At 36.9% G+C, this 19984-nt stretch overlaps 2 pseudogenes; both read left to right on the forward strand.

Annotated features, from left to right (window-relative positions):
- Nucleotides 1–8084: 8084 nt before the first annotated feature.
- Nucleotides 8085–9027, forward strand: LOC129539965 (olfactory receptor 5I1-like; annotated as a pseudogene).
- Nucleotides 9028–12795: 3768 nt separating this feature from the next.
- Nucleotides 12796–19649, forward strand: LOC129539690 (olfactory receptor 5W2-like; annotated as a pseudogene).
- The last annotated feature ends 335 nt before the right edge of the window (nt 19650–19984 follow it).

The following is a 19984-nucleotide window of genomic DNA, read 5'->3' on the forward strand; positions in this document are numbered from 1 at the left end:
CCTTTCCTCCACATCCTCTCCAGCATTTATTGTTTGTATATTTTAATGATGATCATGTGTGTATTGTGGTTGAGTACTTCAGGTGTTTCAAGGATGCTTTGCTTTGGTATGCGTGTACACAACACACTTTCATCTGATATATGAACTTCTTGGGATATGGACTGCTGAGGATACAGACATGGTTCACTATTATTTTGTAATAGTTTAATATGCTTCCAGTGTTAATGGGAGATTAGCAAGAAAGGTCTAACTTTAGAAAGATCTATCGATCTATTGATATTTTAAAGAAAAGTGTTGCATGTTTCTGTTACTTTGTTTTTCATAAATGTAACTTTTTACAATCAGACATTTGATGATCTAAAAGTTTTTTTTAGGCAAATTCCTTATTTTTAAAATAATATTTAACTTTGTCATCAACATTGTTCTGCTGTTACATGATCTTTGATATTAAAAATCATTGTTAAATCTGTAGGCTTTGCAGATTCCTTAAAACTTGGCTCACAGCAAGTATGACAGTTTCATGATTATTTGAAATAGCATCCCAAAATAGTGAAAACTAGTTCAAGAGCTTATGTTTAATAGTAGCTACATCAGTACTGATCTGTGCTTATTTCAACGTCTTTCCTTTGAACAATCAACGAGTCATAGTAAGTTCCTATATGCTAAATACGTAAAAAGGGACTCATAAGGAGAAAATAAGTTGTCTTCTTGTCTCAATAAAATATTAATATAAAACTGAGGTGTGGAAGTATTTGTGAATCACATATTCAAAAAGTGAAATGCATATAGATAATACAAAAACTCCCGAAGATCAGTAGCAAGAGAAGAAGCAACCTAATCAACAAACGTACAAAACTCTTTGATAGATACTTTACTAAAAGGATACACAGAATTCAAATAATAACATAAAACTTGCTCACCATCTTCAGCATTTGCATTTTGAAATGCAAATTAAAGTAAAATTATGATACACATGTACTTTAATGGCTAGAATTAAAATAAAAAATCTCAAAATAATATAACAAAATTTGTGAGTAAATATATAAACTTTGAACAGTGATATCATTCCATGTATGGACATAATGTTTCTAAAATACATTTTTCATCTTTCTGATCATTAATCTTTATAAAGTGTAGCAGTATTCCTGCTTTTTATAGTTAAATATAACATTGTTTTCCATTGTATTTTTTGAGTGAGTGTCTATGTGTGTTTGTGTATGTGTGCGTCATGGGGCTTGTCACTGCGGTGGTCTCTCTGTTTCTGTGGAGCATGGGCTTCAACAGTTGCAGCTTGCAGGTTCTAGAGTTCAGGCTCAGTAGTTGAGGTGCGGGCTTAGCTGTGCTGTGGCATGTGGAATCTTCTGGGACCAGGGGATCGAACCTGTGTTTCCCTCATCGACAGGCAGTTTCTTATCCACTCTACTACCAGGGAAGACTCTTATTTCTAAAATTTTAATGACAGAAAAGTAAATTTCTCTTTAATTTGAGACATTGTGCAATTGTATTTTTAAGAAATCTTTATTTTATATCATAAGTAATACACAAATGTCTGCTTTTACAATGCTTATCTTCCTTAACAATCACAAACGCTGTTAGAGAAGTAAAGAGCTCTGAAAAGTCGAGGTGTGGACAGATGTGATTTTGGTTGTTATACCAAACTTCTTTCTGCTGCTGCTGAGTCGCTTCAGTCGTGTCCGACTCTGTGCAACCCTATAGACGGCAGCCCACCAGGCTCCCCAGTCCCTGGGATTCTCCAGGCCAGAACACTGGAGTGGGTTGCCATTTCCTTCTCCAATGCATGAAAGTGAAAAGGGAAAGTGAAGTCGTTCAGTTGTGCCCGACTCTTAGTGACCCCATGAACTGTAGCCTACCAGGCTTCTCTGTCCGTGGGATTTTTCCAGGCAAGAGTACTGGAGTGGGTTGCCATTGCCGTCTCCAAACTTCTTGAGTGGCAGGCAGAATTCTTTTATTCAATTAGAAAGTGAGCTTGGAAAGGAGCTGTTCCCAAGAGCAAATAATATCTCCTATTTAAAGGGCTCTATTTATTATGTCAGTGTAATACATTTTCCAGTTGAGCTATTTCAAATCCTGAAAGACGATGCTGTGAAAGTGCTGCACTCTTCAGGAGGGGGAACTTATGTAAACCCGGGGCGAATTCATGTCAATGTATGGCAAAACCAACCAATATAATATTGTAAAATAATTTGCCTCCAATAAAAAATAAATTAATTACTTAAAAAAAAAAAAAGAAAGTGCTGCACTCAATATGCCAGCAAATTTGGAAAACTCAGCAGTGGCCACAGGACTGGAAAAGGTCAGTTTTCATTCCAATCCCAAAGAAAGGCAATGCCAAAGAATGCTCAAACTACCACAAAATTGCACTCATCTCACATGCTAGTAAAGTCATGCTCAAAATTCTCCAAGCCAGGCTTCAGTAATACGTGAACCGTGAACTTCCAGATATTCAAGCAGGCTTTTAAAAAGGCAGAGGAACCAGAGATCAAATTGCCAACATCTGCTGGATCACGGAAAAAGCAAGAGAGTTCCAGAAGAACATCTATTTCTGCTTTATTGACTATGCCAAAGCCTTTGACTGTGTGGATCACACCGAACTGTGGAAAATTCTGAAAGAGATGGGAATACCAGACTACCTGACCTGCCTCTTGAGAAATATGTATGCAGGTCAGGAAGCAACAGTTAGAACTGGAAATGGAACAACAGACTGGTTCCAAATAGGAAAAGGAGTACGTCAAGGCTGTATATTGTCACCCCGCTTATTTAACTTCTATGCAGTGTACATCATGAGGAACGCTGGGCTGAAGGAAGCACAAGCTGGAATCAAGATTGCCGGGAGAAATATCAATAACCTCAGATATGCAGATGACACCACCCTTATGGCAGAAAGTGAAGAGGAACTCAAAAGCCTCTTGATGAAAGTGAAAGAGGAGAGTGAAAAGGTTGGCTTGAAGCTCAACATTCAGAAAACAAAGATCATGGCATCTGGTCCCATCACTTCATGGGAAATAGATGGGGAAACAGTGGAAACAGTGTCAGACTTTATTTTTTTGGGCTCCAAAATCACTGCAGATGGTGATTGCATTCATGAAATTAAAAGACGCTTTACTCCTTGGAAGGAAAGTTATGACCAACCTAGATAGTATATTAAAAAGCAGAGACATTACTTTGCCAACCAAGGTCTGTCTAGTCAAGGCTATGGTTTTTCCCATGGTCATGTATGGATGTGAAAGTTGGACTGTGAAGAAAGCTGATCGCCGTAGAATTGATGCTTTTGAACTGTGGTGCTGGAGAAGACTCTTGAGAGTCCCTTGGACTGCAAGGAGATCCAACCAGTCCATTCTAAAGGAGATCAATCCTGGGTGTTCCTTGGAAGGACTGATGCTGAAGCTGAAACTCCAATACTTTGGCCACCTCATGCGAAGAGTTGACTCACTGGAAAAGACTCTGATGCTGGGTGGGATTGGGGGCGGGAGGAGAAGGGGACGAAAGAGAATGAGATGGCTGGATGGCATCACTGACTCGATGGACATGAGTTTGAATGAACTCCGGGAGTTGGTGATGGACAGGGAGGCCTGGCGTGCTGTGATTCATGGGGTCGCAAAGAGTCGGACACGACTGAGTGACTGAAATGAGCTGAACTGATCCTCATTTCGAGTGAATGTGAATTTCTCAGCTGTCAAAATAAACAACAACAGAAAATCTCTGTCATTGAACTCTACCTATAAGGGGAAGCATTATATTTAACAATTCAAACAGGTAAGTGTGAATCATTTTTGTCCAATATCAACTTATTTTTGCATATATGTGTAGGTATTTAACATCAGCAAGAGAATACTCATTTTGGAAAATTAAAAAAAAAGTAATTGTTGCTATTTAATTTCAAACCAAATTCAGATAACATTTTGATGCTTTTGTGATTGTCATCATTATATTATCAAATGAGAAATAATAAAATACTTTGTAATATCTGGGCTAATATACCAATGATTACTGACTTCTTCAACATTTTTGTCATTTATAATCTTTTTAAATGCTAACACTTGTAGTGATTTTTTATTGCACATATATTTAGGTAGTTTTCATGTATTAAATCTGGGGCTATTCCATTAAAATTAATTGTATATAACTAAAGAGAAAAATCGGAGAAGGCAATGGCAAGCCACTCCAGTACTCTTGCCTAGAAAATCCCAATGATGGAGGAGCCTGGTAGGCTGCAGTCCGTGGGGTCGCTATGGGTCAGACATGACTGAGCGACTTCACTTTTACTTTTCACTTTCACATATTGGAGAAGGAAATGGCAATCCACTCCAGTGTTCTGGCCTGGAGAATCCCAGGGACGGGGGAGCGTCTATGGGGTCACACAGAGTCGGACATGACTGAAGTGACTTAGCAGCAGCAGCAGCAAAGAGAAAAATAATAAATGAACTGTCCTAAAATGGGTTTGCATCGTATTATTAAAGAGACTCTATACTTGTTAAATTTAAATTTTATGGTAAATGAAATGGAAAATAACGAGACTTTGAAATGCTTTCATTTTTATATTTACATGCTTATCCTAATGATACAGGCTGCTGAATTATAGTCACAAATTCTAGATTTTTATTTCCTGTCTTCAATTTGATTTTTTAAACTTGCCTATACTCTAATGCTGGGAGGGATTGGGGGCAGGAGGAGAAGGGGATAACAGAGGATGAGATGGCTGGATGGCATCTCCGACTTGATGGACATGAGTCTGAGTGAACTCCGGGAGTTGGTGATAGACAGGGACGCCTGGCATGCTGCAATTCATGGGGTCGCAAAGAGTTAAGACACGACTGAGCGACTGAACTGAACTGAACTGAATACATTTTGAAGATCGTGTATATATTAATAATAAATCTCACACCAAAGATAAACATTGCAGTGGAAAGGCCAGAAAAAGAAACATAAATTATTTGAGCAAGTACAAAAGTGGCTATGTATGCTGGATCATTTAGTATTTTTGTTCCTGAGTTGTAGAAATGAAAGCATCGAAAGGTTTCCAGAAGTCAGAAACCAGCAGCTATGCTATGAGATTTGAGAAAAGCATATTCGATGAGGTTGAGTTCAGATTAAGTATAATTTGGATGGGACTTGAATAATGTAATATGTCTTACATTATAAATGATTTTGCATTGATAATTCCATTGATTATTAACAAAATATTCCATTTGACAAAAAAAAAGTCGAAGCTAAAAAGGATTTCAGTAAATGTGGAACACTGTTCTCAATATCAAATTCTGTTATTCTTGATTTTTCTGGCTTTTTTTTTTTTGGCACCTTAGATTCAGTATTATTTTCAAATGTACTACCCTACTTGAATAGTAGGAAGAATTGTGAGACAGGACCAAAGAAGAGAAGACTACATAAAGAGCAGATACAATAGAGAGAATCAAGCAGGTGGGATTTTCTGAACGTAGGTGCATGATGGAAGCCAGTCTAAAAAGATTGGGAATTAATTAAAAAAAAAATTTAATCAGTGTTCCAGTAATATACTCTACACTGAATTAAATAGAGAAATGTTATTAGCTTTCTTTTTCTAAGTCACAGAATTCCTCGGCAAGCCCACATCTTTGATGGACTGTTGCTTCTGTCCCATGTGTGTCTACGTTTCTATAGCTGAAATGTTGATCATTCATTATGACTTAAAACACTTAGATATGGATATAGGTGTGCCTCTGCTTTGCAGTGATTGTTTCCATGGACTTCCAAATTAATTAACACATACTATGAGAGCTATGTGTGAGATACTGAAAATAATGAAATAACTGGATATTTTGCAAAAGTAAGTGAAAAGAGTGCAATTTCTAAATACACACACACTCACACACAGACATTTATGCAGAGAAGGCATGGCTGAGCTATACCAGGGGGGAAGGGTGGCAAGTTTGAATTTTGGGTAAGTGCCCTTGCTTACACGTTGAGGACTATTTTGACAAAGCAAGCAAGTTGGTTCATTTTAATTATTAATTCAAGAAGTTAGTAAATCACTTTTTGTGGAAGAAACATAATACACATTTCATACAAAGAAACACTGATGATCAAAAGCTTAAAATCTAGATATAGCAAAGAAAAAAGATGACTTAAAGATGGACAATCTCAACCCAAAGCTTTCACACGCATGAACTAACACTCACATAGGGGCAAAAAAAAAAAAAAAAACCACCAAAAAACAATTAATTAAAGGTATTCAGCAGAATTGTTGCAATTATTGAAGCCCTTTGTAATTTAGGAGGCTCTGAGATAGCTATTGTGGTGGATGTATTTCTTACAATAAGTGTGTAACAGGTGAACATTCTAGTTTGAACGCTTTAATGAATATAAATGCTAGATGAACATGCCTCTTACCCTTATGAGAGTTCCTGGACAGGAAGACCAGCTTAGAATTCTTTGAGCAGAAAAATCTGAATAAAAATTATGAATGTTGAATTTGTAGACACTATATTGAAATATACAGTTTTTAAAAATTAAATACCATTCAAAAATATTGAGTGGTTAGCTGATGAATTTTGTTTTACAATAAAACAGCTAAATATGCAGAATGTCAAAGTTAAAAATTGGAAATACAACAGAAAAAAATCTCATTTTTAAAAATTAACTATACGTATCCCTAAAACTATTTTATATTGCGTGGTTATGTATGGATGTGAGAGTTGGACTGTGAAGAAAGCTGATCGCTGAAGAATTGATGCTTTTGAACTGTGGTGCCGGAGAAGACTCTTGAGAGTCCCTTGGACTGCAAGGAGATCCAACCAGTCCATCCTAAAGGAGATCAATCCTGGGTGTTCATTGGAAGGACTGATGCTAAAACTGAAACTCCAATACTCATGCGATGAGTTGACTCACTGGAAAAGACTCTGATGCTGGGAGGGGTTGGGGGCGGGAGGAGACGGGGACGACAGAGAATGAGATGGCTGGATGGCATCACCGACTCGATGGACATGAGTTTGAGTGAACTCTGGGAGTTGGTGATGGACAGGGAGGCCTGGCGTGCTGTGATTCATGGGGTCGCAAAGAGTCAGACACGACTGAGAGACTGAAATGAAATGAACTGAACTGAACTGAAGTAATCCTTCAAGGTTACAATAAAAAGTCTTATATTTCAAAATCATGTTCAAATTCTCCTTGCTTCCAGAAAATTTCTGAGATTACAGAAACAGAAATTGACAAAATTCTTAGCCTCAACATCCTGAATTATACTAGGATAAAAATTAAACGCAGCTATTTGTGTTTGCTCACATATATAATTAGTGAGAAGGCTATACAGAGTGATTTTTAAAGATGAGAAGTTAATACTCACTTTTTGCCCACTTTACTCAGTCATCTAATATTTATGCTGTGCTTAAAGAAGCCAAGAATGATAAAGAATGCCAAAGAGAAAAGCAGTTAATTACTTTAATCTCCTTGACTTAGTATCTTGACAGGATTTAAGGACTTGCCTTAAACTTGTCCCTGTCTAAAACATGCTCTCAGCTGATGTTTATTAACATTTGCTTTCATTTCATTAATATCATTTTTGTTTTTATTTTTTAAATAGCTGAAGTACATTTCATTGCATCACTGATCACAGTCAAGAGTACAACACACTACTATCTGTTAAATACTGGACAGAAGGAGTACATTGTTCTAGAGTTTTCATTGCAAGATGTACTCAAGTTAACACACTTTTAATAACAGATATATTTTTCCTCTTATCATCGTTTCATTTATTGCTTCATTATTCATTTATCCTCTGTATTAGCTATAGTACTGTACTTGAGAATTAAAAAAGTAAGAAATATGAGATGTTATCTGCACATGTCTGTCCAGTGGAAGAACTAGCTATTAATCAAACAAATAAAACTATCAACCATGAGATAAAGCTACTAAATTTTGAAATATGTTTCTCAGAATTTATATTTGGAAGGAGATTTGGTCTGGGACTCTTGACTTGATAGCTTGTTTGTTGAAACAATAAAATAAACTTATAATTATTTCTAGTTTTTTTTCTGTATCAACATAGCATCTTAGGATGTTAGAATTCTCCTAAGAAGAAAACAGCACAGAATATGGACTTTTTAGATGGAAACTATACCTTGGTGACTGAGTTTATTCTGTTAGGGTTTCCAGCTCACCCTGAACTGCAGATTGTCCTGTTTCTCCTGTTTCTGACTTTGTACTCTATGATTTTAATGGGGAACATTGGATTGATGATGCTAATCAAGGTTGATCCGCACCTTCAAACGCCCATGTATTTTTTCCTTAGTAACCTATCTTTTGTAGACCTTTGCTATTCTTCAGTCATCGTTCCCAAAATGCTTGTCAACTTCCTCTCTCAGAACAAGTCAATTTCCTATCACGGCTGTGCCTTGCAGTTTTATTTCTTCTATACTTTCGCAGATACCGAATCCTTTATCTTGGCTGCCATGGCATATGACCACTATGTTGCCATCTGTAACCCTTTACTGTACATGGCTGTAATGTCTCAGGGCATCTGTATATGGTTGACCGTCTTGTCATACTTTGGAGGAAATATGAGTTCCCTGGTGCACGCATCCTTTGTGTTTATTCTGAAATACTGTGATAAAAATGTCATTAATCATTTTTTCTGTGACCTCCCTCCCCTGCTTAAGTTATCGTGCAAAGACACGTCACTTAATGAGTGGCTTCTCTCCACATACGGCAGCTCAGTGGAAATTATCTGCTTCATCATCATCATCATCTCCTACTTTTACATTCTCCTCTCAGTCTTAAAGATCCATTCTTCCAGTGGGAGGAAGAAGACCTTCTCTACATCTGCTTCTCTCCTGACATCCGTGGCCATCTACCAGGGAACTCTGCTCTTCATTTACTCACGACCCAGCTACCTGTATTCTCCCAACACTGATAAAATCATGTTAGTGTTCTACACCATCATTCCCAGTGCTGAATCCCTTGATTTATAGTTTGAGAAACAAAGATGTAAAAGATGCTGCTAAAAAAGTCTTAAAACCAAAGATAAATTCCTCCTGAGATATAAGGTTCCAGGATTCATCTAAATCCCTGATTACAAAGTCCAGCTGTGTGTATGCTCAGTCGTGTCCAACTCTTTGCGACCCCATGGATTATAGCCCACCAGGTGCTTTTGTCCTTGGAATTATCCAGACAAGAATACTGGAGTGGGTTGCCATTTCCTCCTCCAGTGAATCTTCCCCACCCAGAGATGGAACCTGTATCTCTTGCTTATCCTGCATTGACAGACGGATTCTTTACCCCTGCAATGCCTGGGACAAACTGTAGCTAAGAACCTGCAACAACCTTGCCAGCGCATACACAATTTTTCACACAAGCATTTTATCAAACACTTGTTTTCACAGAGCCAAACACATTTCATAGCCCCCAGATAAAAGAAACATTTAAAAGTTTCAAAATTGCTGCAAACTAATAGTTGGAAAACCTTCCAACTATTCAGTTCAGTTTAGTCACTCAGTTGTGCCTGACTCTTTGCAACCCCATGGGCTACAGCATGCCAGGCTTCCCTGTCCATCACCAACGCCTGGAGCTTGTTCAAACTCATGTCCATCGAGTTGATGGTGCCATCCAACCATCTCATCCTCTGTTGTCTCCTTCTCCTGCCTTCAATCTTTCCCAGATATGGGGTCTCTTCCAATGAGTCAGTTCTTCGTAACAGGTGACCAAAGTATTGGAGCTTCAGCTTCAGCATCAGTCTTTCCAATGAATATTCTTTTATTATTGACTGGTTTGATCTTCTTACATGCCAAGGGATTCTCAAGAGTCTTCTCCAACATGACAGTTCAAAAGCATCAATTCTTTGGCACTCAGTTTTCTTTATGGTCCATCTTTCATATCCATACATAACCACTGGAAAAACTATAGCTTTGACTCGACAGACCTTTGTTGCTAAAGTAATGTCTCTGCTTTTTAATATGCTGTCTAGGTTTGTCATACCTTTTCTTCCATGGAGGAAGCGTCTTTTAATTTCATGGCTGCAGTCACCTTCTGCAGTCATTTTGGAGCCCAAGAAAATAAAGTCTGTCACTTCCAATCATTAGGAGCTGGGAGTTAATTCTACAACAGATTGTATTAAGTTGTCTTAAAAGATATAGTAAGAACCTCAGAGATTGTGTCTGTGTGTGTTTTCATGTGTAGAATATCTCATTAACAAGACTGTATTTATAAAATTACTGGATTAGGGAGGAAGTCAGATTCCTTTGGTTTCTGTGCTATCTCTTGTACCCAACTAGCCAACTGCAGTTTGATCAAGTTATTTTTTCTGTCTCAATTGTCTGACCTGTAAAATGAGGAGAGTATAATACCTACATCAATGACTGTTACATGTTTGACTAAATACTGAGAATCATGCCTGAATCATTTTAAACACTTGATAGATCTTAAATACATCTATTTCTTTAATAAATTAAAATACATAAAGTGCAACCAGATGGTGTGAGACAGGGATGCTAGGAAAGCAATAATACCAAATCAAATACCTTTTCTTAAGTGCTGTCCAATAGCAAGTCAAGAACCTTCTATACCCAAGCTAACCCAAATTAATTTGAAAACGTTTTCTAAGTGGCATCTTGTAGACTAAAAGTTAATTGCAAGCAAAGTATTTGTTTTCCTCCCTATCTTTTATTTTTATGTGTGAAAGTACTACTGAAAGTATGGAGCATCCTTCTCTGGTATCAGAAACACGATGAGCTACTAAGCGTACAACCTGTGTCTTCAATGGCCGGTCAACTGACATGACATTAGGAAGCACCACAGAGAACATGCACTTGAAGCCTGGACATAAAAGGACATGTATAATTGCAAAATATATTTCTATAACTTATGTTTTTTCTGTTTATTATCATTTTCATCATTATTATTTATTATATCATTATTTAATTGCCATTTATATATCTGTTGGTGAGGTATCTGTTCAAATCCTGTCCCTATTTTTAATTAGGTTGTGTTTTTATTATTAATAAACATTTTTGTATAGTTTAGCTACAAATTCTTTGCTGCAAAAATGTTTTGCAAATATTTTCTTCACTTCATCTATAAATCTAACATCTATCTATACCTGGGTCGGGAAGATCCCCTGGAGAAGGAAACGGTAACCCACTCCAGTATTCTTGCCTGGAGAATCCCGTGGACGGATAAGCCTGGTAGGCTACAGTCCACGGGGTCGCAAAGAGTCGGACACGACTGAGTGACGGAACGGAACGGAATATTACATAATAATACATAGCATTACATAATAATATACACCATTAAAAATGATTTCATAAAATTATAACAGGAATAATTAATAATCAACAACACATTTTCTCCTCCGCTTATATTCTATTCACACTGCTTCAGTTCTCGTTTGCTCTATAACCACTGTCTCAGAATGGCACAGGTTAAATAACTGGGCTGTATTCTGTTATTCTTCATACTGACCATGGTCAGACAGTATTGTACCATACTGTCCCCATGGACAGAGGAGCCTGGTGGGCTACAGTCCAGGGGGTCTCAAAACAACAACAACAACCAAGTATAAACATTAGTTTGAAGGTTCTTGTTGCTTTATTTCAAAAGTAGTTGAGGTTCCATCTTACAAATAACAACCTGTGAAAAACTGAACTTCATATAAACAATATGCCATATTCTTTAGGTCTAAAAAATATACACATCACTCATATTCCAATTTTCACATATTATCCAAGACACACACACATGGAAACATGTGACACACATATAATTTTTTTTAATTGGAGGCTAATTATTATATTGGTTTTGCCATACATTGACATGAATCTGCCCCATGACACACATATAAATGCATGCAAACATAATGGAGATAAGTCTACATATTTCAGAAACAATTGAAAGTGAAAGTCACTCAGTCATGTCTGACTCTTTGTGATCCCATGAACTATACAGTCCATGGAATTCTCCAGGCTAGAATACTGGAGTGGATAGCTAGTTCCTTCTCCAAGAGCTCATTCCCAACCCAGGGATCAAACCCAGGTCTCCCTTATTGCAGGCTGATTCTTTACCAGCTGAGCTAAGGGTAGCTCAAGAGATAAAAATATATGTGTTAAATAAGTTCATAGAAATGTTTCCCTTCCATGAGTAAAGAGATTCTTTCTTTGGCACCAGACAATTCCCACAGAAAGGTAATTAATATTATGACAAAACACATCTAGAGAACTGCTCATTAATACTTGTTTAATGTCTCACCAAATACTGAACGTAACATAAACCAAAACCAGAAACATAATTATTTTATTATGATCAACCCATGATATGCTCATTATTTCTGGAACTGATACAGATACTCTTAAAACAATCATGGTTTTGAGAAATATTGAAATTGTTATCTTGGTTTGTATCCACATGAATATTCATAGAAAACGCTTAGTCCTGACGCTTACAGCCAGGCATCTCTAACATTAGAGTCTCATCCACATTCCTTTGAAGAGAAGACAGGTAAATTAATCAAATGTATTCTCTGAAGTAAAGAAAGGAAGGCTCAGAGACAAGCTTGTAGAAAGAACATGCCTCACAAACTACATTTAGATTTGGTTCAGTTTCTCAACGTTCTACACCAGGTATTTGTTTTCATTGAGCAATAACAGTTATGCCTGTTTCAAGAGTGCGTGCATAAATGTATAATTTTCTGAATATGAAGACAATTGCAGGTAGAATTGTGTTCTACCTTACGATATGTTGCAGATGTGCAGAAGTGTTACACATCCCTTTGTCCTTTTCTTGATCATTTTCTGAGAGCTTAGACAAGAACAAAGAAAAATGGATGGAGGGAGTTGCTCCTCCATGACTGGATTCATTTTCTTGGGAATTACTGATAACACCAAGGACAAAGTGACCATATTTACCATGGTTCTAATTGTTTATCTCAGTGGCCACTTGGCAAATCTTGGGATGACATTCCTGATTAAGATGGATCCCCAGCTGCACATACCCGTGTACTTTTGCCTCGGTCACCTCTCCTTCTGTGTCCTCTGCTATTCCACTGCAATTTACCCCAAGATGATCATGGACCTATTTTCCAAGAACAAAGTAATCCCCTCCTATGGCTGAGATCTGCAATTCTTGGTCTTCTGTACCTTTGCAGATTCTGAGTGTCTCCTGCTGGCCGTGATGACCTATGACCAGTACAAGGCCATCAGCAGCCCCTCGCTCTATGCGGTCAGCAAGTCCAGCGGGGTGTGCTCCCTGCTTATGGCTGGGGTTTACCTGGTGGGAATGGCAGATGCTCTGATACACACGACATTAGCTGTGGGTCAATTGTGATTAACCATTTTTTTTTGTGATGTTCCTCCTCTCCTATTGCTATCTTGTTCTGATATCAATGAATTAGTGATATTCACCGTTTTTGGCTTCATTGAACTGAGTACCATTTCGGGAGTCCTTGTCTCTTATTGTTATATCCTTTCAGTCTTGAAGATCCACTCTGCTGAGGGGAGATTCAAAGCTTTTTCCACCTGCACCTTTCACCTAACTGCTGTGGCAATCTTCCAGGGAACTCTGGAATGTATTTCAGCTCTTCATGTATTTCAGGCCAAGTTCTTCCTACTCTCTAGATCAAGACAAAATGTCCTTTTGTCCTTTATGCATTTTTAAATATCTACATCATATGCATGTGTACACACCCACATACATATATAGTACTTGTTTAATTTAAAAAGTATATGACATAACACATGAGAAACATAAATTTCTCAGATTCCTAAATAAAGAAGTATTTGGATTAAACCTCAATCCTAAAATATATTACAGTTCCCCTCACAAGTCTGCTTAGTGTGTGTCCAGAATTTAAATGTGCCACTGTTTTTAAAAAACTTTGGACTTTTCTAATTAAGTTAATTTTTGTTTCACTTTTTCATTCAAATGTTATTTCAATTTCCCTAAGACTGATTGTGCATTTATTGAGCATTTTCAGCACTTATTTCCTTTATATGTTATAGTACATCTTGTAGAGTCTGTACTAAAAGTTGTTAGTGTTAATATTAAACATTAAGGAAATAAAGTAAAGTAATTCATAATAAGACTTAAAATCATCATGAAATAAAAATTGAGGGCTGTAAATCCAAAAGCAAAATGTCTAGAACTATTGCAAAAGATATATATATACACACACACATATATATATGTATGTGTATACACATGTGAGCTGTGTTGTGCCTGACTCTTTGCTACCCCATGGACTGTAGCCCACCAGGCTCCTCTGCCCATGGGGATTCTCCAGTCAAGAATACTGGAGTTGATTGCCATGTCCTCCTCTAGGGAATCTTCCCAACCTAGGATCAAACCCAGGTTTCCCACATTGCAGGCAGATTCTTTACCATCTGAGCCTCCAGGGAAGCACAAGAATACTCAGGTCGGGGGGAGGGGTAGCCTATCGCCACTCCAGGGGAACTTCCTGATGCAGGAATCAAACCAGGGTCTCCCGCGTTGCAGGCAGATTCTTTACCAGCTGAGCTACCAGGGAAGCCCATATGCATATAGATGTGAATATATATATATACACAAATATATATGGTATATACTAAACCCTCAGTTAATTTTGTGTAACTGTGATATAATTAGCACCAACAAGCACTTAAAATGTTGTTTGCTATTTTTGATTCATTACATATTTGCTTATTTCACAATTTTATGTCACCAGACAATAATCAGTGTTTGGATAACAGAGATGGGATGCTTAATCCTTTAGCAAAGAATGCTCATAAATCATATATACATGTATGTTAATATTTGTGTACGTGTTTGTATGTTGTTACTTCAGCTTCAGTTATGTCTGACTCTTTGCAACCCAGTGGACTGTAGACACCCAGGCTCTTCTGTCCATGGGATTCTCCAAGCAAGAATACTGGAGTGGGTTGCCATGCCCTCCTCTAGGACATACTCTCAATCCAGGAATCAAACTCCATGTCTCATGTTTCCTGCATTGGCAGGTGGGTTCTTTACCACTAGTGCCACTGGGAAGCCTATGTTAATACATGTACGTTCATGCATACATATATATATTTAAAGCATAATTGAATATACATATTGTTTACACATGTATACAACAGTATTTGCGGGGGGGAATGCATGTGAATTAGTTGTGGACACTAATAATGGATCCATAAAGACATGCATAATAATTACATTAGAAATAAACAGCTATAAGTTATTGATATTTACCTTTGTTCTTGTTTCTTGAAGGCTAAGCACTGAATCAGTTTGTTGAGAAAGTGAAGATATGGCCATATATTTGAAGGACCATAAGCTACGGAAAGACTGTTAATTATCCTTAAAAATTTTAAAAGCTAAAAGCCAATGATTGTCTTAAATTTCCTAGTTGCCATTCTAAAACATCCTTATGTGAATGTATTTCAGAATGGAAGTAAAGTCGAAGAACTTACTCTGTTATTCAAAATGTTGTTTGTGAGACTTTATGGCATATTGGGCTTCCCAGATGTCTCAGTTGTAAAGAATCTGCCTGCCGATGTAGGAGATGCAGGAGACATGGGTTTGATCCTTGGGTCAGGAATTCCCCCCCGGAGGAGGAAATCATAACCCTCTCCAATATTTTTTCTTGGAGAATCCCATGAAAAGAGGAGTCTCGCAGGCTATAGTCTATAGTGTTGCAAAGAATCAAACATGACTGAGCTCACATACATGTATGGCATATTAGGAAAAATTCTCATGGTGGAAAAATACTGCAAAGAATTCTTATTTTAGATAAAAGACTTATAGGTTTCTAATCCTAGCATATTTTATCATTTTATCAAACTCTTTTGGAACTGTTGCCTATAAAAAGCAGCTTGATCAAAGTACTGTCTGAAAATTAAAGTCTAAAAAATATAGGGCATCAATGGATTTTGATGTAACATATTATCTAATTAATCCATCTTCATTCATATGACAGATATTTGTTACATTATCTAAAGACTGATATGATTTGCATATTGGTCCGTTTTATTGGATCTAATGTAAGTGATATGAAAAAGAAAGAAAATCTGAGCCCATCAATTGATAGCCAAAAATAGAACTGCAGCAAACAACATCTACATAATATCTGGCTTTCATGTCTGGAATTACAGAGGTTAAAGAAGAAATTATGGGAATATTTTTTTAAGGAATTCATAACTCAAGTAGAAGTTTGGACATGGTGTGTAAAGACTCTCCTATAATGAAATTTTACAGAAAAAGGGAGCAACATATCAAAAGGCTCTGATGTATTCTAGCCAGTCTACTTCAGTCTTCATCACTATCTTTCCTTTTCTCCTTCTGATGTATCACCGATCTTGATGGAAAATATGTTTGTTCAAGTGCAGTATTATCAGTGACAGTGGATAATGTGACAATATTATAGTCAAGTTTCCATTCTATAGTCCCTTTCTTCATCCTTGAATTTAAATTCTTAACGGTAAATGTGGCATGATGATAGACTAGGTTACCTATACAACACAGAGAAGAGGGAGATGCATAGTGGTCATAGGCTGTAGAACCACATTTGATAGGAAGAGAGCAGTAGTTAACGTTCAATAAACCAATACATAAGAGGGTTTCTGTTTAAGCTGGAGGGAGTGACGTTTAACCTCATGGAAATCTCTCTCCCTAGTTAGAAACGTGCTCTGGACCAGGTAGCGATGCCACTCTAAATGGAACTCATCACTCTTCCTTTCTATCCCTCAGAACCCCCTGTGTAAAATGGGGACTTCAGCCAGATTACCTGTAAGGTCCTTTCCAGACGATACAATCTGCCTCTGTAAAATATGACTCTATTTCTATGTAAAGCCATCCCTATTATTGGAACAGACTTGAAAAATGGAAGAAAAAAGAGTCACTTCAGCACTTCATGTTCACACAAAGAATTGTGTGGCCTGTTATTCAAATTCAGAATCTCATAGATTCCTCATAAAAGTAGATATTCAAACTTACTAGTGCTCAGGTAAATAAAACTGAAACAAAAAGTAAAGTCATACGGTATCATCTACAGAATGGTAGAATATAAGCAATTGAAATATCAACTACTGGTGAAGTTGTGAAGCACCACGGCCTTCACACATTGACAGTAGATGGAAAATTGCTGCTGCACTTGGTAAAACTCCATAGCTGAGTCTTCTAATGCTGGCTGTACAAATGTCCTAGGACCAAAAATACCATGCCTGGAATTATGCCCAGGAGGGAAGAATGAGTATCTTCACTAAAAGACATGTACAGAAATATTCACCATAGTAGTATTTGAAATATTATAACACTGAAAATAACTAAATTTTTCCCCAGTACATTAGTATAGGACTTGACAAGCTTTTCTTTAAAGTATATTTTAGGGTTTGTAGGCATAAAATCTTAGCCACACCTAAACAGTTTTTCGCTATATCCCGAAAGCAACCATCTGTAATCACATATAAATGGTATGTCTCAGCTTAGGTAAAATGTACTGACTCCTGCTCTGGATTAGATAAATAACTTTATGGTAAGTTTGTATGTTGAAACAGTAGACTGCAATGTAGATGAATGAACTGCCTCTGCATACAACAACATGTGGAGAAATTTCACAAACATAATACTGAGCGAAAGAAGCCAGACATAGCAATGTAAAGGCAATATGATTTCCCTGGTATATACCTCAAAAATAAACAAGCTAAGTGGTATATTGTATTGAACATTAATTTGTGATGGGTGTGGGTAAAATTGCCAAGAAGCAACAAATTAATTTTTTGGGGGGTATGATTATAGTTTCGTTTCTGAAAATGTATTTGCAGTGTACTTTTTTAGATGAAAATTTCTATATGTATATTAGACTCTGATTTTCATTAAGCAAAGTAGATGCAATGAGAAACGGTAAGAAATCTCATTTGTATTTTTTAATCTAAAGGCCTATTGTACAAAATGAATGTTCAGTGTACATATGTGATTTTAGTGTAATGTATAATTCCACTGAGTATCTCAGTGCAGTATTCATTTTTATGTTATTATAAATGCTGCCTTGCTTACAGAAAAACACTGTTTATTCACACACTGGCTCTCCCAGTCATTCTGTTAGCTGCAGTGAGACATAATGTATTTAGTACTGCATCATCCAATGAACTGTGTCATAGTACTCTAGGTTTGAGGAACAGAAACTACATTCTGAAAAAAGTAATTTTCTCCTCAGTACACATTTGCAATAGAGAACTTGTCTAAATGTTACCAGGGGTACCAGGAAAATCCTAGAGATTTTTTTCCCACTTGCTTATATATGAGGAAGACATTTTCTTCTAAAGACATGTTTTTCAATTATTTAAGATCTCCATTTTTAATAAAACACAAATCCCATTGGGAGATACTTTATGTTACCCAATTTAAAATAATAATTTACCTACCCAAACTCAGGTTTAATTTGTTGGGTGAGAGTAGATTGAAAAGTTGTAGTCAACATGGTCTTGATAACAGCACTGTTAAAAAGCTAAAGCTGGGTTCTGGATGAATGAAATGCAACAAAAGGGATTTTTCCCAGAAGACAAGAATGTAGCTGAGGGGAAAATTAAAATGCATAGTAGAATGAGATGACTAAAACAATTCTATATATACCATATGTGTGACAGTGAAGTAAATAATGATAATAAAACTCTTTTGTAATACAAATGCAAAAGTTTCTTGATTTTAGTGAGAAATTATTAACAGTTATGTGGTTTGATCTTTGCCTTAAAAATATCTCCATAGAGTACTGTACTTGATACCTTAGTATTGATGTGATTTGGCTTCCCTAGTGGCTCAGTGGTAATGAATCTGCCTGCTAACACAGGAGACACAGGTTTGATCCCTGGGAGAAGATTCCCTGGAGAAGAAAAACGCAATCCACTTCAGTATTCTAGCTTGGGAAATCCCAAGGACAGAGGAGCCTGGTGAGCTACAGTCCACGGGGTCATGAAAGACTCAGACATGACATAATGACTAAAATAATAAACAACATTTGGGATTATTATACCAAGAATGGGAATAACAATTAAATAAGAAACATAATTTTTCACTAGGTATCTTTTCCCCCAAATTAAGAATGGACTAATTAAATGAACTTTAACCTGCTGAATTTCGTAGTTTTAGAGAAAACAATGTAGATGAGAGCAAGAAACAAATAAAAGAAACAATCAGAAAAGGAACCCAAACATCTGTGACTCTGTTTCTGTTTTGTAAAAATGTTGCTTGTACCATATTCTAGATTTCACATATAAGTGCTATCTTATGATATGTACCTTTCTCTGTCTGACTTACTTCTCTCAATATGAAAATCTTCGGGTCCATTCATGGACATATGATGCAAAAGGCATTATCTCTCTGTCAGATAAATATATGGTTTTCAAAGATTTTCTTCAATCTTTATATATATATGCAATTTCCCTGGTAGCTCAGATGGTAAAGAATCTGCCTGCACTGCAGGGGACCCTGGTTCAATTCCTGGGTGAGAAGATTCCCTGGAGAAGGGAATGACTACCCACTCCCATATTCTTACCTGGAGAATTCCATGGACAGAGGAGCCTGGCGGGCTGCAGTCCCTGAGGTCACAGAGAGTCAGACACGACTGGGTGACTAAGCACAGCACACTTAAAATCTGTTTCTCTCTGATTTATTTCCCCACACAGCTCCTGTTATCTCTTACTACATAAAACTGTATTTCAAACCCAAATAACTTAGAAGAATGACCATTGACTCATTATCTTGTTTTTTTTTCTCATGTTAACTGAGGATACATGAAATATTCATGGAAAGATGTTTAGACTGCAAGGTCTTTCATAACTGCACAGGATGTAAATGACTAGCAAGATAGACTCAAATTCTCCTCTTCCCAGTCCATGTTATCTCAGAACTTGTCAAATCTGTTATTCAGATTTGTCAGACTTTCTTTACTGTAGGTCATGACTTTTAGATATTGTCTCCTTAAAGGCTAGACTCAGAAGTGACTTACAATATTTCTGACCATTTTTGTTCATCAGAGCAGGTA

Source organism: Moschus berezovskii, chromosome 11, assembly GCF_049115385.1.
Source record: "Moschus berezovskii isolate FMDL1 chromosome 11, NW_MosBer_1.0, whole genome shotgun sequence".
In the NCBI taxonomy this organism is placed as follows: domain Eukaryota; kingdom Metazoa; phylum Chordata; class Mammalia; order Artiodactyla; family Moschidae; genus Moschus; species Moschus berezovskii.